The sequence below is a fragment of the Emydura macquarii genome, unplaced genomic scaffold, assembly GCF_026122565.2.
Source record: "Emydura macquarii macquarii isolate MOO-44397 ecotype Brisbane River unplaced genomic scaffold, CSIRO-AGI_Emac_v2 contig_2897, whole genome shotgun sequence".
Lineage (NCBI taxonomy): Eukaryota > Metazoa > Chordata > Testudines > Chelidae > Emydura > Emydura macquarii.
The window spans coordinates 14392872-14417463 of NW_027133034.1; the positions used below are offsets into that span (position 1 = coordinate 14392872).

At 39.0% G+C, this 24592-nt stretch overlaps 1 long non-coding RNA gene across 3 annotated transcripts in view; it reads right to left on the minus strand.

The window, feature by feature from the left end:
* LOC137166831 (uncharacterized) overlaps positions 1 to 24592 on the minus strand; it is a 68493-nt gene that overhangs the window by 20411 nt on the left and 23490 nt on the right. Inside the window, exons 1-2 of one of the 3 annotated variants that reach the window (XR_010923835.1) lie at positions 19040 to 19149; positions 14922 to 15078 (exon numbers count right to left, since the gene is read on the minus strand). This is a non-coding gene — a long non-coding RNA (uncharacterized lncRNA). Of the gene's footprint in view, positions 1 to 14921; positions 15079 to 18589; positions 18706 to 19039; positions 19150 to 24592 lie in introns of those variants that run through there. The other 2 variants (XR_010923837.1, XR_010923836.1) reach the window with 2 other exon arrangements.

The window sequence follows — 24592 nt, forward strand, 5'->3', positions numbered from 1 at the left end:
CCTTGAGAAGAGAGCAAGCACTGCTCTGGTCTCACAGTCTGAGGCACAGCCCCTCCAGCTGTGCTATTCAAGGCATCAAGCCCCTTGCAGGTGGAAGTTAAAGAAGTCCAAACAAAGTCAATATGCTTCTGCTGCTCACAAAAAGCAGAGTTCTAAGCTTTTGAGAGGTCAGAAAAGCTAGAGTAACAGCCCTTCCCCTTTCTGAGATGGCTTGGGCAGCCAAGACTCTCAGACTGTTTCCTGAGTCACCCACCCCCCCTTTCCAAGGCCAGGGAGCTTTGAGTTACAATCCTGAGCCTTCAGAGCACTGCCCTGCACAGAACAGGGATCCTCCTTTTTTAAGGACCTGCCCATGCTCAAGCTTGACAAGATGCACACTTGTGTAATGGTAAGGTTGATTGTGCCCAGAGGCACAACTTCCCTGACAAGGGTACAGATCTACCCCACTTTTTAAGTATCCTTTTACAATGGATGCACACTTGTATTATGGAAGTAGATATTTTATGAGATACTGAAATTCAGGTATGTTTTTAAATAGGTAGTTCCATGATAAAAACAAAAAAACCAAAAAAAAACCCACACAGTTTGCCATTCAATTGTATTTCATCTTAGTAATAGCACTTTTGTTTCTCTTGTTAACAAACAACTCTCTCAACTCATGCTCACCCCCTCATTACTGGGAGGGGTGAGGGGGTTGAGCATTCCCTATAATACCTAATGATTTTAAGATGACACACACAACTTTGACAAGTGGGGGGGCATGTCAAAATGTTACTTCCAAGGGTGTTTGAGCTGACCACATTGTTCCTGCAATCTCCCCTACAACAAAAGATCATTTGTGGGACTTTATTTCAACTTGACAAAGTAATTAATGTGACCTCAGAATTAACTATGCAGAAAATGGGATCATAAAGGCAGTGTCAGATGGGTCAGAGCTGAGGTGCAATATTGCAAGGGTAAGTTTTATTTTCTCTACAAAGTTACTAGGTTGGATTTAAAAAAAAAAAAAAAAAAAAGACACCTAAACCTTTACTGATAATGTGAAGCTGTGACTTTGGAAGAAATAATTTTGTTTCATACAGAATGCTGACATCAGGATGCTAGTTCATTAGGAGAAAAAACAGGTGTCAGATACTCTACTAATTTTTAATGCAAAATAAAGGATCCTCATCCTCATTAGCAGAAAACAGACCCAATCTAAGGGAAGTAGAGAAGATTCCCAATATAGTTCCTTAAAGCATTCAGTTTTAACTGTGTAATTGCCATGACTATTGGGCCTAGTTCTGCCAGGCTCTCTCATGCTGAGTGGTACCTTTCTCACAAGATGGTCTCAGTCAATTCAACAGGACTACTTCTGGAATAATTCTTAGCACGGGCATGCACAAGGGGGGGCAAGCAGAGGCACGGCTCCCCCAGTAATCTTCAGAGGCACAGAACTCCTTCGGCCCCGGGGCCACGGTGGTAGGGAAAGGAAGAGAGAGTGCCTGCCGGGGCAGGGGGAGGGAGAAAGCAAGCTCCTGTCCCTCCACCTCCAGGAGAACACCTCCAAAAGGGGTCAATTTCTGCACATACCCTTGATTCTGAGGCAGGCTAACAGAATCTGCCCCATATCAACTAATATATCTTTAAGGTAACCCATTTTATCACATTCTGAGCTCTTGAAGTGATGCCCCAACACCACACTACTTATTTCCTCTAAAGACACATTGTTCAAAGTTTTTTATGTTACACTCTGCCCCTTAGAAGGTTTCCTGCAAACTAAAAAAAGGTTGCTCAAGTATTCCTCATTATTAAGAGGCATCTGCCCTCTGATATCATGGGTGGATGGCCTTGGGGAGGAAGATTCATTAAGGAACCTGTCATCATTGTGAGACATCACTTTGGAAGTAGCTTCTTCCTGGAGATAATGGCCCAGAGATCTTCTCATCACACAGAAGATAAGGTAAAGAACTTATCATCAGCGGAGATGAAAACCAAAGGAATGTTTCATCTGTGAAGGTATCTCATGATCACATTTATGATGAATAAAGGAAAGCTCTTTGAAAAACATCCAATTAGAGGTATTGCCTTTTCATAATAGGCTTTCATCCCTGACGCTTCAGCCAGCATAGGACCAGATCTCCCTTTGAAGATTTTTTTTTAAGTGACAGTGACTATAGTTAACTCCATCAGAATAAAAAGCAATAGTTAACTCAGAAGCATTATAATCATTCCAAGCAGAGAACTTCAGAATGCTTCACCCATATACAAGCAAGAAACCTGGGATATAGGGCCTGACCCAATGCCTACTGAACATGGACAGTGTTGATTTAATTAGATACTGAATTAATCCCATAATGGGAAATTCAGAGCCATTTTAAATCATTTCACCATTTACTGTTAAATGGTATGTCTACACAGCAACTGGAGGAGTGAATGAAGTTCAAGTAGGCATACTCATGCTAGCATGGCCAGAGATAACAGTGGAGACATGGAGCCCAATGGGGGCTAGCAACGTGAGTAGGTATCCAGGGTTCTGGATGGTTTTATACACTGTGCTGCTGCAACTTCATGGCTATTTTTAACCAGACTAGCTTGATTAAAGGTAGTGTGAGTATAACCTTCTTGAGATGCATTTACACCTTTGACTGCAGTGTAGACACACACACAGATGTAAAGGCATTGCACCCCTCAAGGATGCCATTTGTTGTTTGCCACCATAAACTATTATCTCTAGAAGTTTTTAAGCACTTTAGCTTTCAATGAAAGTCACTTGCAGTCATTTGATGGCATCTTCAACTATTTGTTCTCTTTTCTTATGAGGAAAATTGGGGATCTGATCTAGTACTTGTGTATATGATTAATCCTATTGATTTAAAATTATGCATGTGTTTAAGAGTTCTGCAGAATCAGGACATGCCCAAATCGGACATTAATACTATATTAAGGTTGAGAAGTTGAATGCACAAAGGTCATGAAACTGAAGACAACAGCATGTACCTTGGCCATGTTGTACATATGTAGTATTCTCTATTGATGTTTTCCTCATTAAATGCAAGGCTAAATATATTTGTTATCGAATGTGTAAAAAGATGTCCTAGTCATGTGCGTAAGTGTTAAAAACAAAACAAGGATTCTAATGTGAGCACTTGTTTACTCAGCCTTAATATTGCGTTCAGATTAGTTTTTTTGTTCCCTCTCCCCATTTATAGCTAAATTGTGTTAGTTAAGCATAACCTTGTGAAAAGCTACAGCTCTACCAAGTGAGCAAGCAATCTATATTCCACCCAAGAATCTCCAACCAGCTCTACTCAGCATTTCTGGTGCCTATTTGGTGCAATGCTTGGTGCTACACAAGTCCAAAAGATAGCACAGGAGTGCTTTAGGTCAGTGATTCTCAACTACCCAATATTGGAAACTGCCCCTTTCTAACTGGGATCTAACCAAGACCCCTTCCCAAATAGCAGCGCAAGTGCTCATTCTAGACTTACGCATTGAGAACACATACACTAGATGATTGATAGAGTAAGATAGCATTAATGTGTTCACTACTCTGGCAATAACAGTATAATGACAAAAATGACCTAACTCCTGTTCTCTGTATGTCTCCCATATAGCCCAAGAGTTTAAGCTTGTCAACTCTCAGTATTCCAGGCAAAACTGATTCACCTGTTTATCACGGTCAAATACACACACGTCTTACTCTCCAAAATGTCTATCATGGATATTTACTTTAAATATAGAAGTAATTGAATCTATGACTTTCTCTCTCTCTTTTTTTTAAAAAAAGGTCTGAAGCTTTTTAGCTAGTTATACTTAGGATCAAGTAAAAGTATAGTATTTAATTAAAATAGTTTCCCTGCCATCTATAGTAAAAATGAGTTTTGTTGTACTGGAAACCACAGCCTTATGCAGAAGTTTAAGGTGAACCTCAAGATTGCAATGTGAAGATTACAGCAGCCGTCAGAAGTCATCTGACCTTTGTATTTCAGCCATCTGGGCTAGCCCTTCAGCAACAACTTCCCTATTTTTAGTGCCTTTCATGAAAAGTCTCAAAGTGTTTTTACATCAAGAAGCAGAAAACATTAAAAGAAAAAAACAAAATCAATAAAAATGTTAAGAACAAAGGGTATGTTCCCTTCCTTCCCCTCCCTCCCCCCAAACCATCTTCTTCCTCAAAAAGAGTAGTGTTTAAGGATTTTAAATGCAATTTTAGACTAGGTAGTATATAGAATAGAAAGCAAAGCCTAGTGTGTTTCACTGTACGTAAGCAACTAAGAGCCTGATCCTGAAAGGTGCTGAGCACCCTCAATTTCTATTGGCTTCAGTGGGATATAAAGGCAGTCACCACTATGTAGATGAGGTCCTGGATTCCCATGCAAAATGTTTATCCAGGGATTGCAAAGCACCTTGAGATAGTCAGATAAAGTGTGCTGTAGCAGTGAGGGTACCTCTAAGATATGGCTAGCACTCATACACTTCACAGCCATGACCATAATAAGATCAAAGTCTATTTCAGCACCAAACTCAGGAAAATGAAAAGACTCCCTCTATAGGTTCATCAAGAGTAGAGCAAACAGCTGTCAGCTTCAGAATACAAATAAATACTACACTGCAACCTAAGTATCAAGACACCAAGAGAATGAGTCAGAGTTCATAAAAAGGTAGGAATAAGACCTAACCAAGACTCTAAACCCAAACATTCACTATCCCTTAAAAGAAACACGGTGGTTATGTCTGATTCTGGAAACAAACTTTATGGCTGACCTCTAGCTCTATAATGGGGCAAAGCAAAATCCATAATCAGCTTTAGAAAATCATTTAGGTCTGGAACTGAATTTGGTGCTGTGGGCCCATTGCTAGCTTAAAACAAAGCCTTAGAGAACAATATCTTAATCAGACACAAAAAACCTTCCTACCAATTACAGTCTTGTTTCCTAGATATAAAAAGCACCAATTTAAATAAAATATAGCACCCCACCAAAATAAACACTCAGCTGTAGTTTATAAGAGTTACATTCATATAAAACTACCAAAAATGGTGTTATCTAGACACTTGCATATGGTCAGCACAGATCATATCCACACTTAACTATGTTTTTAATTATCATTAGAAATAGTACTGAAATAATCGGCCTACTTTTGAGAGTAAAGTCATGCCTGTGCAGGATCATTAGTTTCACTCTTTTCCTAGGTTTCATAAATCCACACATAGGAGGTCGGAACTACAGGAGGGGAACCAAACTAGGTGCAAGATCATGCCCCTTTTGAACTGCTGGAAAGGAGATCAGTGGACAGTCAAGGACAGATACTTGAAGGCCCTGTGTTCCTGTTATGGGCTAGAGCAGCTACAGCTTTCTAGCAGCACCACTAGAACTGCATTACCAAGGTCTCCTCCACTTGTTAGCATGTACCCCACAGAGGCTACACAGTAAGAGTTAATATGGTCTTAAATGATCACTTAAATGGTTAAGGGCCAGTTCCTCAGCTGGTGAAAACTGTCATAGCTCCAATAACTTCAGTGATAGACTTAGCTGGTGTAAATCAACGTAGGGCTCTAACTCTTGTGTAGGTAGGCTCTTTCTGTAGATCTCATTTCTAAAACTGAACTAATTTTTTTAAATGATATCACTATGAAATATTTTGAGCATAAATTTGCCTCCTGTGAGCAAAACAAACAATATAAAATGTGAGGATGGCAGGCACTTTAGAAGTGCAATGCATTTACTATTAAATCTTATCTCTTACATCTAAAATAATTGGCTTCCTGAATGAAAAAAAGAACGTTATAATAGGTAGCAATTATATTGACATATGCATAACATGATTCATGAATAAAAAAAAAATTTACCTTTCCAGGAACAGAGCTTTATTATGTTTTCTGTATCTAGTCTCTGAATTCAGAAAAATAAGGCTAGACTGAATAATTGAAAGTCTCTCTTATGTAGTGTCTTTGTTACTGTTGCATAAAATAGAGAGATTTATATTGACAGTTTTTACTAATCAGCCTGCTAAAGTAATAATGAGACATCTGAAGATCCCAGGACGTTCTGACTCAGTCTTCAATTACTGTTGGCTCTTGAGGTTTACCCAGAATTTAGAGTTAAAAGGTCTTTGTTCTTTCCTTCCTTGCATGTTTAAGATTCAATTTTAAAAGAAATGCAAATCTCTCTCAAAACGGTCACATATTTCACAAGTAGAATTTTTTAATGTGTGCAAGGAGTAGCAATATCTTAAGATAGTTTATTGCTAATGAAATACAGAATTCCGAGACTGCAATGGATACATTTCTGATATTTGTCTCTCCAGAGCAAGAGAGATGAATCTATTTAAAACGCTCATGCTAGAAAGAGTATCCAAGACTAATGAGAGTTAAATACCAACTTGTCCCAAAAGAGTTCCTTTTAATAAAGATCTTCATTAGAGAGAAAAATGCAGTCTTTAAAATGAAAATAAAGGGCCAATTGTATTCCCACATGCCTCAATACGGGTTTAGCCACTGACATCAAAGGAAGAAGCAACAGGTCCCTAAGGAATGTGTCTAAAAATATACAACTCTTTAAACATCTTTATGGGTGGGAGGCAAGGATACGATTTAGTCATTGAGTCTGTGGCTTCAACCCTGCTTAGGCTTTGACGTCAGCCTCATGCTGCGGGACTGGGGCTGTCAGCCGCGCCTAGGGCAGTGGGGTTTCAACTCCAGCTGCACACCAAGAGGCTCAAGCTTTTATGATTTATAGTTTATTGCAGTGTCCTGCCCGTGACTTTTACTAAAAATACTCATAACAAAAGCCTAACTTCAGCGGTAGGCATCTGTTTCTTGGATTTGCCCAGTGGTAAACCATAACCTCTGTTTTGCATTTTCTTCCTAGGTCAATAAATAACTAATAAACTTAACCGGGGGAGGGGGAAAGGGAAAAAATCCAACCTGAAGACCAAAGATTCATCAGTGTCCATTACCTCTCTTTATAGTAATAATGCAGCTGTACAGCACATCATTACTACTTGGCGCAGTAATAATTAAATGAAGCGGACCTACAGTGGGGTGGCCAGCTTGTCCTTCGCAACTGCAAGTCAGAGCTCTGCTATTAGAGGGGAGCTGGATGCAGAACTTTATCCAGCCTGCAAGGATGCATGGACTATACCGGTTGATTGAGTCAATAGGTTCACATGGTTGAACGTTGTCATTGCAATATAATGGTACTGAGTCACTAATTATATTGCCCATGTACAGTGTTGATTGTTTCCAAGTGATGCAGATGAACTGAGGTTTGAGAGAGAGAGAGAGAGAGAGAGAGATTATGATTTAAGGATTTAAAGCGTTTTTGGTAAATAGTGGAAAATTAAAGGTATGTTGTGAAAGACTTTCTCCTGGATGCCACGCAAGAGGCAGCACGTTGTTGTCTGGGAATAGCAGGCTAGAAGGCAGATTATGATCAAATCACAGTCTGCCTTATGGATTCCCCCTATTCCAGCAAAGAAGTACCTTGCATCAGGTCCTTCCCCTGGCAAACTGACTACCTATACAAGCTAGCACACGGTGCTAGAGCCTCAGCTCTGTCCTCTGTCCACCCAATTCAAGCGTATTCAATTTTTGCTTTTATTTATACAGTTCCAGGCAGAATTGTCACTTACTGTGTGTGTGACCACACATTTATGCTAGACAAGTAACAGACAAGACAACTGCTAAATGGGCCCAAATTACAATGTTCTGGGGCACCAGGAAGTTCTACCTTCCAGAATAGTCATCCCATAATCTGATCCCTTGCTCTGTTCCTTCAATCCCATTCTTCAGTTTCTAGTCCAGTGTTTCTCCAGTTTAAACTCCGTGTTCACTTAGTGCTTTTATACATTTCTACATTGCAGATTAAGTAATCTTTGTCCCATCTGCTTTTAACACATCAACCCTTTGGGTGTTAGGTAACTCACACATTGAAGCTTGTGCATGCCTAATTATCCAACTTCTGTATTTTTCCCCACTGGCTTTGCAGTTTCTGGGTCATATTTTTGGGGCACCCAGCCCTGGTTCTTCCCAGAAAGAGGGGAGTTATTTCTCATTATGTTTATATATCTCACTTACATTTTCAAACACAACGTTACCTTTGTTCTAACAGCAACATTTTAAGCAGGTTACCTATGTGTTGTAAAGAAGAATTGGCACAACCACACTTAGGCCAACTCCTTGCTGGCATAAATGTTACCTCACCTGCACTTTTTCCACTATCCATAATTACGAAAAATTAAAAACATAGCAACCAAAGCTCTTACTCTTACCACTAAGAATTATTCATTTTATATTTTAGTGTTATAAATCAGTATGTTATTCTGTGCTACTCTTAATCTATTAGAAAAGGGATGTGGAGTTATGGAAAATGATGATTTTTTAATGTCAACTTTTTTTATCTTTCAGCATTTTTTCATTCAAAGCCCAATGTTATCTGAGAATTGTTACAAAAACTGCATTAGAAGTTTTCCTGTGAATGCATTTTGAAGGCTGTCTAACTATTAGGGCCTTAATACTTAATTGCTTTTCATGGTATCCCAAACCCATCTTGTCAGAGTCTGTAGTAAACAAGGAGGTAAATTTTCAAAAGGACTGAGGTCTAACTTTGCAGGGGAAAGTGTTACTGGGAGAGGAGGGGGGGGAACACCAACACACGCATCTGCATTTTTGTACCAACAAAACAAAGTCAGAGTATATATACCCTCTACCTAATTGCTGCATGCAACCAGGTATTAAGAGGCATAAGTATACACATCTACACAAGAAGCAAGATTGAACTGGTTTCCTTATGCAAATTTTACATCACCCACAGAAGGAGATCTCCCTTTTGGAAGTGTGGTCCAACAGTTATCTGTTAGTACCTCTCAGGGCTGGTAGGCCTTAATATATAGTTGTTGAGGGCAATATTTTGATTTATGAAGTTTGCACAGACTAAATTGCTCAATAATTGACTAATTTTTTTAATTAAAGAGGAGTATGGAAAGTGTGAGGTACAAGACATTTTTTCTTTTGGAGGTGGAGGGAGAACACTTTGGAATACAGGAAGTAGCTCATTACATTGCACTTGACATAAAATTTACTAAAGTACCTCATGACTATTCGAGGTGAAGAATAAACTCAGGTAAGTACAGAGTCTTAATTCAATTAACTTTTGTTTAATAAATGCTTTAGTTTTAACATAGACACACGTGTACTCTATTTCTAGAGAAGTGTATTCATACAGACCAAAGATATTCGAGAAAAAAGTTAGTGAAGGTAAAGTATGCCGAAATAAGTTGTACGGTATGAAATTGCAAGATCATTCTTGGAGCCTAAATCAGCAATTGTTTTTTTGTTTTTTAATACATCTTTTCTGAAGCAATTGATTGGCTGATTCATTTGAAAATCCTGTCAAGATTTCTATGCTTATCCAAGTTTTATCCCACAGTAGGAAATATCACTTGCTTTGTTCATTTTGTTCTATTGATTTCTTTTCTGTAGAAAGAAAAAAAACCTCTACAACCTACTGTCCAAATTGTATTTTGTCTGTGACCACAGTCTATGACAAAGAAAGTGCACTTTGGAACTAAGCAAACACTGATGATAGTCTTAATTCAATGAATAGGACACAAATATAAATCTTCTGGATACAAGTCAATTACTTACTGAAAAGGTTTATGGTGAAAGTTTTTCTATGAGCAAATCATTCCAAGATTATCTATTAGAGGAACTCGGGGACCTTTCTGTAAATTACGCGATACTTTAAGTATCAGAATAGTTGACCAAGATACCAATTTCTGTATTCCTAGAATTTATTCTGGATTAAAGGAATGGAATATAGTGAGATGCATAAATCCCACTGGGTTCAGTTAGACAAAGTGTTTTCAAACCAAACCTATACATTTGGTTCCCATTGGCTGGCAACAAGTCAACCTTGCATGTTAGGATTTGGAAATTTTGAACCTTCAAGGGGAATTCTCTACAGCTGAACTGTAACTAATTCAAGATTTTTTTGTTTTTAAACCACAGAAGACCACACTACAAACTCAGTTTAATTGGAAGCAATGTAGAAATTAGAGCCAAGTAGGGCACTAACAAGTGCTATTCTGAAGAACAAAGTTTGGAGTCAAAATATAAAATGTTCAATTTGTATTTAAAATGGGGTTGCTTGATAAATTCCCTCTCTCCTTGTCTCAGTTTAAACCTGATATTTAACAAAGAAATGTAAAAGGAGCTGTTTACTGAAAGCTGGTACTAAGACATCATTTTCTCTCCCCCCGCCCCACCCTCCACGGAGATATATTTTTCTAAAAGAAAATATAGAAATTCAAATTAGAGCTAAGAGGGAATAGAAAGAATAAGTGTTGTCTAAGTGGGCTGACATTTCCCCACCCCATATTTTCTTCCCTCTCCTCACCCCTCCCACTCCCCTCAAAATTTTGGGTAAATTCAGAGAGATCCTAATGCTGGGCCAGATTCTGATACCTCTAAATTACTCTGAATAATCCCACTAAATATCAGAGAAACAGCTCCTAGAGTAAAGTACTACTCAACATGGGTAAGGATGTCAGAATCCAGCCCACGGTGATATTTCCATGAATGGTGCTGTACTTCGTCATTCAATAGCTTTTGCTCTCTCATTTGCACAAGTCTTAATTTTTTGACAGCACTTCAGAGGAGTGTTTTTTCACATCTTTATTCTTCCTTCTTAAATAAATAGTAACACTTTTCCACTTCCATCTGAAGATATCAGAGCACTTTAGAACTTTAGTACAGGGGTTACAGAAATAGTTCTATCAATTTGGGAAGATATTCCTCAATATATGGAATGAGGGGAAGTATATCTGTAGAACCTGTACACAGTTTTCAATTTAATAGGGATTTCTAAAGTATGTTGACCATATGCAAGTGATAAATTTTGCCATTTAGTATTAATATGAATTCAAACCCTTTATTTTGAAGTTATCTGCAAACTGATCAATTTAAAAAAATTCAATACTTCAAGTAGTCAAATAATTTCAGTGAATAAGTTTTAGAAAAGCGTTTGCTCACAGATTGTTATAGTCACCTATGCATGTTTCATGCTTGGTTACCTTAGTTACCCAGGTATTGCTTCTGTGTGCAGTCATGTTGTCTTGCACCATGTCTATAGGAACATCATCTCAAACAGGCCAATTGACAGTGCAATATTAGCTGAGAAGTGGCAAGTAAGGGCAAAAAATTATTGTGCCTAGGCATGAACAAGCATCGGCGCTAAAATTTGTGAAGTTTTCAGGATTCACAATTCTTTTCAAGAATATCCAGCAACAATGAATGACAACCTCATGAAACACAGTGAGCCAGACTTAGCACTTACATTAGGACAATATTAACAAATTAGGGAAGGGGAATACTAGCTAAAAATAATTTGGCCAGCTTTGTCCTCATGTTTCTATATCAGGAAGCTAAGGCACAAAGAGTTTGTGATTTACCCAAGGCCACACAGATAACCAGTGGCAGAACCAGTGGCAGAACAGAGTAGAGACCCCAGCTCTTCTGATTCCAGTCTTTTGTTCTAACCACTAAGTAAGACTCCCTTTTTACACAAAATTATTGTAGACCCAGTCAGATACATTCTGAAGAATGAGCCCATTGAGGATATATTATCACAAACGTTTGTGTTTGCAAAACATGATGGAAGACTCACAAGAACAGTCTGTGCCATCCAAGTTTTGATACTTTCTGTTTCCAGAACTAGTTATATTGCAGAAACAAGCTTTCTTGAAGTACAATTAAGAAGTTCATTCTGGGTCTAGAGGCATCATCAGCTGTATGGTCTTTCCCATTTTAATTATAAAGAATATCTCTGAAGCCATCTCATTTCCTTAAAACCAGAATGAATTTTAAGTGCACCCTCTGTATGTCAACACTTCCAAATAATTCATTTGGACCTGGTGGTCCATTCATATTGTTGTAATGTAAACAGGCAGAGACACGCTCCACACAGTTCATTAACTAAGGTCATGTCTATACGGACGGCGGCAAATTCGCCACCAACAGATTGATTTTTCTGGATTGATTTAGCAGTCAGTGTGGACCAGTGTCGACGCTAGTAAACCATCCCCTCAAACCACGTAGCGCTATGTCGACGGGAACGCTGTTCCTGTCAGCACAGCACAGTGTAGACAGCGTGCAGAAGCGGAGCAGTCAATATGAGTTACACAAGCTACTCTGCATAGTTTGCGTAACTCCCGTCGACTGCCACCGAATCTCCATGTAAGTGTAGACCAGGGCTAAGGGACCACCTCCTTGCCAATAACATACATTGACGCTAATGGGAGTTGTGTGGGATGACCTGGACCAAGATCAGTTGCCAGAAGTTATTTTTTCATTTGAGGGGGAAAAAAATATATATCTTGGCCCCATGTAAGTCAAATGTATTCAAGTAGTAACTTCATGAAGACAATACAGCACAAAAGGAAGGTATTTGCAGACCAAAGGGAGCAGGTTTATTGTAAAAGAAAAACAAAAACAAAAAACACCTCAGGATTCATCTACATTGATAAGAAATCCACAGCACGGAGGCTCAGAGACCAGGTCAGTTTACTCAGACTCAGAGAATAGAAATTGAAAGACAAATGTTCAGGCTTGGGCCGGAAACCAGGATCGACGCTCCGTGAGGCCTCAGAGCCCAAGCTGGAACATCTATATCGTAGTTTTATAGCCTTGCAAGCCTGAGTCAGCTGAGCAGGGTCCCTACATGGGGTGGGGAGGGTACACTTTACCTGGGCCTGAAGGCCCTGGGGGCCCAGCCCAGGCTGCAACCCCCAGGGGTATGTGTGTGGGAGGGGGCCCGTGTTACAAGTTTGTATTAGGCCCAAAAACCTATGCTTGGGCCCTGCAGCTCAGCTGGGCCAGCCCTGGCCATGCTGCAGGTGCTTTATTTCAGTATAGATATACTCTTGGAGTGTTTCCACTGGATCAAATGGGTTTTCAGTTAGGACTCTGCTAAGACTTTTTAGAAGTCTGATCTGTTACTTTTCTGCATCATGAAAAATTTTGTTTAAGTTTAATCATCTCGTTGCAAAGTGATTGTGATTTGAGTTTTGCTATATTAGGAATTTGTTTCCCTGAACATTATTTTGAGTCACTGCCAATTTTTTAAATAAATTGAGGATTATTTTAGAGACTTCTAAGATAGCAGCTGGATAGCAGAGCTGGAGGAAGAGATCTGCACATTAAACCAATGAATTCTTGTTTTTATAAATCATCCTTTTCACATCAACATCTTTTTGCTCCTACAGGCCTCAGTTATTGCTGCTGAAGAAAATGAAGCTTCTTCCTGAGAATAGAGAGGGTCTGCTTGCTAAAGATCAGAATAACCACAAGCTCAAATCTGAACCATGTGATGTGTGGTGTTCACATTTATATCTGGGAGATTTTAATGGAAAACAACAACAACAAAAAACCCCAGGAGATAAGTCATCCTGCCATCTTGTGAGAAAACTCTGAAAAATACACTGCATTAGTGTGTAATCATAATCTTGGTAGCAATTATTACAGATTCTGTGTTGTGCTGTTGTCCAAAAAGAGTTGATTTATAATTTCTGGGCCAGATCCTCTGCTGATGTGAACTAAATCAACTGAATTATGCAGATTTACTGAGGGCCTGCTGAGACTTTATATTCTTCTGCCCTGTTTTCAATAGTTTTTTTTTTAAAACTATTAAAGTTTCATCTCTCAATCCTGCTCCCCCAACCCAAATTCTTTTCTGGAACCACAGGTCCCAATCCATTCCCACTTTCTGTCAATAAAGAATGTGCATTGTTGACAACAGGTTTGAATAAATAATCAGACCTAGCCATAAAAATAAAAATTCACAATTTCAGATTCTTCACATCCTGTCTCTTCCCCCCAACCTCCTCCCCACCCATTTTCTTTTGATATTCCCTACATGGAACCAGCTGCTCTCTTTGTTGGCACATTGACATGCTAACTAGATGTATTCTCTTTTAAATTTTTAAACTATGTAGATGTATAACTTATAGGATTTCTTAAACCTTGGTGTTTCAAAAGCCTAAAGGGCAGAATATATTTTAGATGTATTTCAGGCTTCTTTCCTTTTTGTGTGTGTGTGTGGGGGGGGGGGGGGGGGGGGGGGAATCACACAAGTCTGCAGAAGGAAACTGTGAAAAATATTCCCATTTAACGAGTTTATTTTATACCCATAGCATCCAACTCTTCCCCAACATGTGACTTTAAAGGGAGCAGCATGCAATCACCAAATGCAGCATTTGGCCCATGGACAGTGGCAGCTGGTTTGTTTTTCACAATCATTTTACTAAGTCACTTAGATTCAGTTGTTTGCTATGTTAGACACTCAAGCCAGCTTAGAAAAGAACACTGCTGTTACCACCCATCCTTCATTTTTTGTTTTTAACCAATTTTTACTGAAAATTTAGTAATTACAAAAGCTACTATTCAGTTTTTAAAACCAATTTTCTCCCAGATTTTGGACCTCTCACTCAAGTACTTTAGTATAAAAAAAAAAAAAAATCATTCTCAGAAGCAAGCTCCTTACAGATCAGGACACACCAACTCAAAGCAGCACAGCTCTGCCAGAACAACAGATGCAAAACTTGTAAATGTATCACCATGTCAATAATGATCAACACCCCACTCCAATGCACCTTTCAAGATCTATGGGTTCTGTCTCAGTTTCCTTCTCCCCATGGTTTTTTTTTTTTTTTTTTGGTCTTTCACAGGGTTCACATGGTTGAGCCCTCCACTGAGTCACCCTGACTTCAATCCCTTTTAGATAACAAGCAAAATCCCCAAATAAATAAAAGGTTCTTCTGGCCTTCCCTGAAGTCCACTCTCTGGGCCCTTTTACCACTCCCTTGTGGGTTACTTTTCAGCCTCTCTGTTATTTTTAAACAAGAATTACCACCTAGAAGTGAGTACTTAATGCAATTATTACCTTTAAGTCAGAAGTCCCCAGTTCTTCCCCTTGCAGAAAGGTTGTAATTTAGCCATGTGTAGGGGATTAGACATTTCTCGCTGTTGCTGCTGACCCCTTTTTCTCAATTAGTTTTCAGAGAATTCAGCAGACCAACTTCCTCTTGCTTGCAGCTGCCCTGTTATGAGAAAGGAGGCAGTATTTATGCTGGTCCCTTTCTTCCAGCTCATTTCCAATTGGCTGGATTAGAGGGGAGCCTTAGCCTGACTTCTTGTCATGGCTTCTGGCCCCAAGCCTTTAAAGATACAGTGATGAGATTTCCTCCCAAGCACCACTTATTCCCAGGACTGCTTCCTCGCAATCAATATACTTCTATGATTCTATTATTCTAATATCTCCTAGGTCCTTTTACATATGTTGGACCTTTCAAAATCATAAAGGGCCAGGCCATCTGATGGGGTTGGCCAACCACTAGGCACCACTATAAGGGGGCAGACTACCCCATCACAGTGGGTACACAGCTAGTTAAAAAAAAAACCTTACTCATTGAATAATTATCAATGGTTTCCTCCCATATTGGGGGGAATGTATATCACAGGTCTGTCTTGGGTCCAATACTAGTCAGTATTTTCATTAATGACTTGGATAATGTAAGAAAATTGGGCAACTCCTCTATTCTTAGATGGGAGGATGGTCTCCTGGGGGAGTAGAGGGGGGGCTCTGATCTCTACAAGGAGAGCTGTGAACACAACCAGAAAAAGGAGGGGTAAAAACAAAAATAGATTTTTTTCTTGCTTGCTTAAACATTTTCACTTGAATCTCATCAACATTAGGATTGGGTATTGGCCACTGAATGTTCTTTTTGGTCCAAACACTTCACAAATAGGAAAAAAAACCAATTCAGCCATATCAAAAGGTGATATTTCCTAAAAATAGCATTAGAAAACTTATGGTCATCAATCAAATTAATTCAAATACAATAATGATAACATCACCATCTGAGAGCTCCAAAGGATGGTTTTATGAATCCTAGCTGTCTTTTCTGGTATCTGCTTTTATAAGATATATTTTCATATGGGGAGACTATTTTTTTCCTTAAATGACACTTTTATATCTTAAATGTTTTGATCAAGTGTGTTTTGCCCATTTATGAATGTAGTCAGAAATAATGAATCTAGAATATGCATGGAGGAATCATAGAATCATGGAAATCTAGGTCTGGAAGGGACTTCAGGACATCATCTTGTTCAGCCTCCTGCACTGAGGCAGGAACAAGAATACCTAGATCATCCCTGACTAATGTTTATCTTAGTTGTTCTTCAAAAACCTCCCTTGGAAGCAGGTATTCCACAACCTCCCGCCCAACTAATTATAGCCCACAGCCTTCCCTGCTCACTCCCTACTACCCAACTGGAGAAAGTCTGGAAAGTTTCTCAGCCTGAAGTTTGGCGGGGTGTGGGAACTGGGTGGGTGTGCAACAAAAAGGCAGGCCTTCCCTCCTTTCTCAGGTGAGTGTGCTGCACCTCTCTTCGGTGGGTGTGCTTTTCACCTGTTTCTATTCCTTTCACACTCCCACTGTGTGTGAGAGTGGGTGGGACCTTCTTCTCTCAAGTATTAGTGCAAATAAGAAGAGTTTCTCTCCCAATATGGGCTTCCATGTAAATGTAGGGGGGGGGAGTCCTCCCTTTCACCCCAGCTGTGCATGCAGAAGGGGGAGCTCCCTTCCCCAGCTCCCCAGAATGGGTGTGCTAATGAAACAAATCTGCCAGCATGTGCGTGTGTGTGTGTAAATGGAGAAGTTCAAATGAGCATCTGTTAAATGGAAATCCTCCCATATGTGAGTAAATTGTGCTTATTACCCTTAGGTTGTGTGGAAAGAAAACCCGATGGGGGGAGAGGAGAGGAGTGAGTGATGGGGCCAGGCCTTGGGGTAAAGGGTGGAGAAGGGGTGGGGCCTTGGAGGGAAGAGGCAGGGCCTCGGGAGTCCGGTTACCAGCCATTAGAAAGGTGGCAATCCTAGGAAGCAAAGACTCCATGTTTTCTGCTCTCTCATCCCTTACACACCTGTGCAGGTCCAGGCACAACCTAGCCCTCATTTATGTATGTGTGTTATAATAAGCATGAGCCTTGGTCACAAGAAATAGATCATTGGAAGGAAACACAGTACTGTCTTTGCCTATCCTAGTAAGGTTTCTATGAACTGTCTGTGTCTCTCTTTAAATAAAGAAGCATGAAGACATGTCAAGGTAATAATGAGATGCATGAACTAATTCTTACAAAATGAGAATCAGCTCATATGTTGAGCCTGAACTTTTGTAAGTCAAGAATGGATTCAGTTAAGTAGAACCTATTCTCCAACTCAGATCCTCTGCACTTTTTTTTCAAAGACAAAAAAGAAAGGCCCTGATGGTTAATTGCTCAACCAATGACACTGGTTTGGCGCCTGATGTGTTGTGGCTGCTGCTTATCATGCTGACCACTATTGTCTCATTGTTTCTTTGTGCACCCCATGTCATGTCTTCACCTGTTGTCTCTCATCTTATACTTCGATTGTAAGCTTTTGGAGGCAGGGACCATCTTTTTGTTCTGTGTTTGTACAATGTCCAACCTTGGTTCCTGATCCCTGTCTGAAGCCCCTCGATACTACTCCAATATCAATAAATGAGATAAGATCTTATAATTTTTCACACATCATTGTGGGCTAATTATTTTTAATAACACTACAGAAAATAAAGGAGAAAAAGTCAAATATTTCACTACCTTCCCTCAATCAAAAAGTCTTAAAATATTTTGCTGATGATACATTAGCATTAAGATTTTTTTTTAATAATCTGATTGCTGGTAAAAAGGTATTAAGAAAATCAATTTTATTGGATTTATAAAAATACCAAACATTTCTTTCAGGTCAACTTTTTCAAAAAATTAAAAACAAACAAAAAAATGAGCTTTTTTGCATATGGAAACTCAGTTTGCATGCAAAGCACATGCTGTTACAAAAGGTAAATATCTGCTTGGGAAAATTCATATTTCACAAATTATGAATAGGTCCTTGTGAATTATAGTGAGCCAAACTCTGGGCTTTTATTACCAATTATTTTCTTAACCATTCTACAAACTCTAGTTCTGACTTACGTTTGGGGGCAAAAAGGATAAATCCTTGCACAAGAGGGTGAGGTTTACCTATCTACTTAAACACAAATTTTCATATCAGTTTCTCTTTCAGGCATTACTGTCCTTCACTCACGTGGGTTGATGACACTAGAATACAATAGGGGAACAAATCAAAGAAGTTTCTGCAGATAAAAATGTTTTACTCCTTTCACTAGCACCAACGAAGTGTGTTATAATAACTGAGGTCTAACAGACCTACTGTAATTGTTTTCATGAATTTTACCCACTTTTCACCAGTTACGCTTTCTTATAATGATCTGATAAAACTGTTTAAGAAAAGATTTAAGAAGGAGAGAGTAGACTGATATCATTCCAGGACTCTGTTCAGATTGTGACTGGTAAACAAGAGGAGCAAAAGATTGGAAATCAAGGAACCAAAACTGGTGTGTCAGAAATTAGGTCTAATTGGTGGACAAAGTAATGAAATAATTATTCCACAGTGACATACTGGGGTACAGTCCAGACCCCTGCCCTGCAACCATGGATGCCTTACAATGCCTTGCTAAAGTAAATCCCACCTGGGCCACTCACAAACAGCCTTCAAGCATGAAAACCACACTCTCAGTGTCAGTATGTAACTGCAGCCTGCCAGTTACACCCTGGATCTCATCAGCCTTGGCTATACTGGTGACTGCAACAGAACCCCAGTGCTGGATTTTCCCCCAGGAATGTATGTCCTCTACTGCCCAGATCTCTCCTGTGGAGTACAAATATATTAGGTCAGTTATTTTTTAAGGGAATAATATACCAGTTTATTATCTTAAATAGGGTTACCCAGACACTTAACCTAAACACACTAGATTAGTGTAAAACAATAAAACAAGTTAATTAACTATAGAGAGAGAGATTTTAAGTGAGTTCAAGCAATGATGCATAAAAGTCAGACATGGTTACAAATAGAATAAGGATAAAACACTTACTGGTATCTAAACTAACAAACAATGTTAGATTCAAGCAAAATTTCTTACCACATGCTTCCAGCAAAGCTACAGACCAAACTTTTCAGGCCAGGACCCCTCCCCGAAGACCAACGGCTGTTTCATTTTGTCTTCTCAGGTGCAGAGAATGTGGTGAACAGAGAGAGGGCGTGTCTTGGGATGCTTACCCCTGCTTTTTATAGTTCCAGCCACCTCTTGAAAAACATTTCCAGCTGAGAACCAAGATCCAAAGAGTCTCTGTGGAAGGATGTTCCCTGGTGGCTTTTTTCACCTTTGAGCTTTCTTTGTTTTCCTTTCCTTTTTGATTACTCTGTTTACTGCTAAAATGCAAATTTAGCAAGCACACATTCCTTTGTTTAGGAGAGTGCTGTTTGCTGACTTCTCATTGGGTAGGGCTGTGGGTTATGGAACATGTGTTACTAACATCATACAGGAGAATCTTACCACTTCACATGCTGTGTTGCCGCACATATTTTATCAGGAAATAATACTGACCAGAAAATTGTGAGTTTTCAAATAGTACCTTACAAGGCATACCCTTGTACAAAGATTATTACAATAGTGAGTAGGGTGTGAATACAAGGGTGTATTCTGTCACATCCACCATTGCCTTTTGGGGGCCTTTAAAAGAGACTTTAGGGGAGAAAATAACTTTTGACCATCACTGTGGCTGCAGAGGAAAGATTGTTGCCATGCCACCAGATTTTGATACTCCACTGGAGACACTTGACCATCTTCACTGCACCAGCGAGGACCACAACTTGATATATGTGACATCTTACTTTGTCTTCCCCTCCCTTGTGTGCTCCTTTCTCCCCGGCTCCTTCGCCCATCCTTTCTCTCTCTCTCTTTCTTACTCAGCTTTTCAACTGCTCCTGAACTGAACTTCACTGCACAGCACCAGCATAGCAAGATGAGATGACTCATCCAGCTCTGCTTAGCCTAAAAAGGACCAGTGAAGGGAGAGACATGACCAAACCAACCAGATGACATCCTTGACTATAGCCAAACTGCCAGCCAAAAGCATCCATCAGTTACTGACCAGCTACTCTGTATCCTGAGAACATCAACAAAGTGATATTTCTTCATCTTTACTATCCTATCTATTCTCTCCCTTCTTTGTCTGTCTGTTTTGTCTAAAGCAGGAAAGTAACTAACTATCATTCCTGATTCAAAGTTAAACCACAAAACTTACCCTTTCTTCCCCACTAAGAAGGACTTTCTGACCAAATAAGAGACCTTAACCAATATACACTGTCTCCAAAATGAGACTTTGATAGGATTAAATTTGTTTTGCCTAAACAATCAATTCCAGTTTCAATGCTCTTTACCTTATTTTGATTCGTTTCTTTGTGTGGGATCACAGTATCACCTTTACCTCTTTGTTCTAGATAAATTAATACTAATGACTCCAAAATATTTTCTTGAAATCTATAGAAAGAGGAGATAATAATAATTAATAATAATACCTATCTCTTAAATAGCACTTTTCATCAGTTGATGTCAAAGTGCTTTACAAAGGAGATCGCCTTCATTTCTTCTGCTTTACCGAAGGGGAAACTGAGGCCAAGGGGGGAAGTGACTTGTCGAAGGTCATCCAGCAGACCAGTGGCAGAGCTGGAGAGAGAACCCAGGTTTCCTGTGTTTCAGTCCAATGCACTATCCACTGATAAATTTATGACACACCCAAAGGCAAGAAGTGAAATAGTAACTATTGTTACTGCTGCAGCTATTCTTTCCCCTGTTACTCTACAGATCCATCAGGTAAATGAAAATAAACTTAAACAGAGAGATCAGGATGCTTCTTTAGATTTCAGAACATTGCACAGTGAACTAAAGCACTCAAGCCATTCTTTCAGGAATTACAGAGAAGAAACTGCACAAAATCACTGACAAGAGCAGACAGAAGGTGAGTGTTTTACAATGAGTGTTTCTGCAGAGTCATCCTGCAATTTTTTAAGGAACAATTTCTTCCATTCATCTTCCACTGAGGTGTAATCTTTTGGGAGGCTGATGTTATCCCATATTAGAGTGGCAGCTGTGTATGAAAATGGATAATTTGGCATTCAAGAAAGGCAAAGCAAAATAGTGAGATTTAACCACAAGTCTCGGATACACTACACTGACAATTTAAATTAAACAGCAGATAGCCAGTTATCAGGATCACTTGTGTTAAAAACAAATATGTGCTGATAAATTTAAGTAAAAAGAACAGGGAATCATGCTGGTGTCTTATTAGAAAGGAAGGTTCAGCCTGGGGGGAGGGATGTTGAATAATCTAAATATATGTATTGTTTATCCTCATCCCCAAACTATCCTGTAGTGGTCAGGGCAAAAAGGTAACATGGTAGGCTGTAATTTCTCTCCACTGGGCTCCCCTCCATAGTGAGATCCCCAAGGACAATAGAAATTTTGGAAGAAAACAGAAATTTTTCATTGCCCTCCAAACTTCTTATGTTTTTTTAGAGAAAATTAAGAACTAACTTTTTTTTCTTCAAAATTATGGAAATATTTCCTGCTCTCTTTTACTCCCACCACTCTGTTTCATTTAGAAACAAATCATTTTGAATATTTTCATTGAAAAAACAGGGAAAATCATGGGAAAGTTTTGAATGCAATGAAAATCATTTGTTTAAAAAAACACCTCTGAACCTCCTCCCCCAAATTTCAACCAGCCCTATTTGCCAGTCTAAATTTGGACCTACACCAATGCAGTTATATCAGTGGCTAGCAGAAAATTATTTTAATTTGGGTAAATCTCTAATCTATATATGGTTGTATGCTTAGTAATTGTTGGGAATATTTTGTTACCAGGACTAAGGTACGTCTGGGTGATGAGTGAGTGTGAGACAGAGAAAGAAAAAGCAAAAAAAATCAGGAGTAAAGCTTCATAATTGCATATGTAACCTTAGTTTGTGATTTCCATAGTTTGTAATTCTGTGTGTAATGCCTGGTTCTGAATTAAGCAACCTTAACTACAAGTTAACAAAGTTTTGTGTGTGGGAATTTCTGTTAAGGTCCTTTTAATTAGCAGGCAAATGACTGTGTAGTTGTCGGAGACTTGGGAGGTTGCAATAATTGTTTATGTGCTTGTCATTTTAATTTTTGTAATAGCACCTGGGGCACTCTTAAAAACTGGAATAAACAGATGGATGTTGTTTGTCTGCACAGCTGTGTTAATAGTAGATCTTTATATCTGTATCTTGGCAACAGAAGGAGACAAAAGCATAACTAAAAAAATCAATAACAATAGTTTAGAATTTGCAGACAAATACATCAAAAATTGTGGAAGGACCCTAAAAAAAAAAAATCACAGATCGAGGAATTTTTAATACCAGTGTTTTGAGTCTATTCACATTCTTTTATAGTGCCCATTTTTTCTCATCTCTGGTGTTAAGGTGTTTTTAAAAGGAGGTTTCCAGTGGTGTTTTTGGATTGGTTGGTTGATTGGTTTTTAAATCGAATATTTAGAGGTTCACTCATAAAAATTGTCTTATAAAATAGCCTGTCCCTATCTGGGCCCCTGGTTAGGAAGAATATGCTCAGAAGCGATGAATTTCCATTAGGTTAAAAAGCTTAGCAAAAGGCCACTGAGCATGCTCAGAAATGAGTTTTTAATTGCTTCTAACCAGTATGGTCTGGTGGCATCAGCAGAAAACTAGGAGCAGGAAAGTGGCTTTGCTGAGTATGGATCCACACTATGGATCTTGGCCAGTCGTTTAACCTCTCTGCTTCAGTTACCCAGTCTCATTGGAGTAATAATACTTGCCTACATTGTAGATAAGTTGTGAGTTACTAAAATCCCTCTGGATCGATCCACTACTCTACTGCTCCAGTTTTGTACCGCTGAAGTCAATGGGCCAGATATTCAGACCTATTCCTCCGCCTTTTTCCCAAATGAGCAGCACAAAGAGGAGATAATCTGGCCACAGCTGGACAGTTGAGAATTTCCCTCTGAGAAGAAAATTATCAGCTGGTATAAAGCTAGTGGAGCCAACTCCTAGGCTCCACTCTGCCACAGAACAGGGGTCATGCCAGAAAAGTGAGGGTATGTGCAGGGCAGAGCAGAGCAATTCTCAGCTGACATATTGTCCCTTAGGGACCATAGTCATCTTAAATAACTGAGCAGCCCTCAGGACAGCCTGAGATGAAAGTGGCTGCAACTGGCTCCCTGGCAGTCTCTCTTTTTGCTATGCAGAGCTTATCTTGGTGCAGAAATAATACTAGCACAACTGAGTTATACAGGTGTAAAACTGGAGTTAGGTCATGATGAATCAGACCTATTTCCTCCATTTGATGTCAATGAGATGTGAGGATGTTCAGCAGTTGACAGGATTCGGGCTTCAATGTTTGTAAAGCAATCTGAGGGAAAGTGCTAAGTATTTTTTTATTACCATGCTTTGAGGAACATCCTGCAGTTTTATCAGTTCAGTTGTTTAATCTGAGATGGAAACCAGTCGGGGGAAAAATGTTTGGTGATTTCATGGAAAGAAGTCAGGGGAAAATGTTTGATGATTTCACTCACTCTCTCTCTCTCTCACACACACACACACACACACAAACAAACATTAAAGTATGTGTTGGGGGACAGGAGAGTTGAGAGAGAGATTCTTCACAATATTCTTTCTATTCAATAAAAAGAAACAAAGTGTGTGCAAGACTGCATGCTCACTTCATGGGTTTTCTCTAAGATTTCATAGCCATATTCAGAATTAAAGACAATATTTTCAGCTACTGTAAATATGCATGGGTTGATTGAATGACACTTTAAAATTCACAGCCTCTTAGAATCTGGATCTTAATGTTTTTGGGCCTAGAGTCATCTGCGGGTTCTGAAACTCTCTGGAATAAAGGCAATTTTTTCAACAAATTTTATTCCAAGTACCTAAATTTTATTGTGATTTAGTTGGTTGCCATTTTTAGCAATTTAAAAAATTTACCTTTGGGACAATATTTAAGGAAATTAAGAGATTAGGGGAATTTTATATTGATCTTTACAGAGAATGAAAAACAAATAATGGATCAAAAATGATGATACATCCCATGATACAAGCATCAAAAATAGGGAGAAAAAAAAAGACCCTTTGATACATGGAATCTAATTTACAGAAAAAGTCAAGAACTGATTAAAGGTCATCTGAGAGGAGAACACAGGATTGAACAATTTATCAAAGGCAGCCTTTTTCATATAGCCTAAGCTTCCAAATAAGAAATTAAAAAGTGCAGCATAAAAGAAATTGTATCGTTGTGTAATTAAGGGGACAGGGACATCCTGGTCAAGGATGTCAGGACCTTGCATTCAAGAACTGACTTCAACAAATGCATGAATAATAAATATCAAATTGACATTCCTGTGACTGGTGATCCTGCTGAGGATTTTGATCCACTCCTTTATTTTTCCCAAATGCCAGGACTTTTATCTTAGATAGTGGTCCATGTCTGAAGATGAGATTATTGATGTATTATGCAGTGTACCTTTCTTGAACTAGAACTGTGAGGAGTTAGCTTGTCACACTATGCTGCACGTGAACAAGATTTCAAAAATAATTGTTGTTGGCATTTCTTTCCAAGGATTTTAAGGAA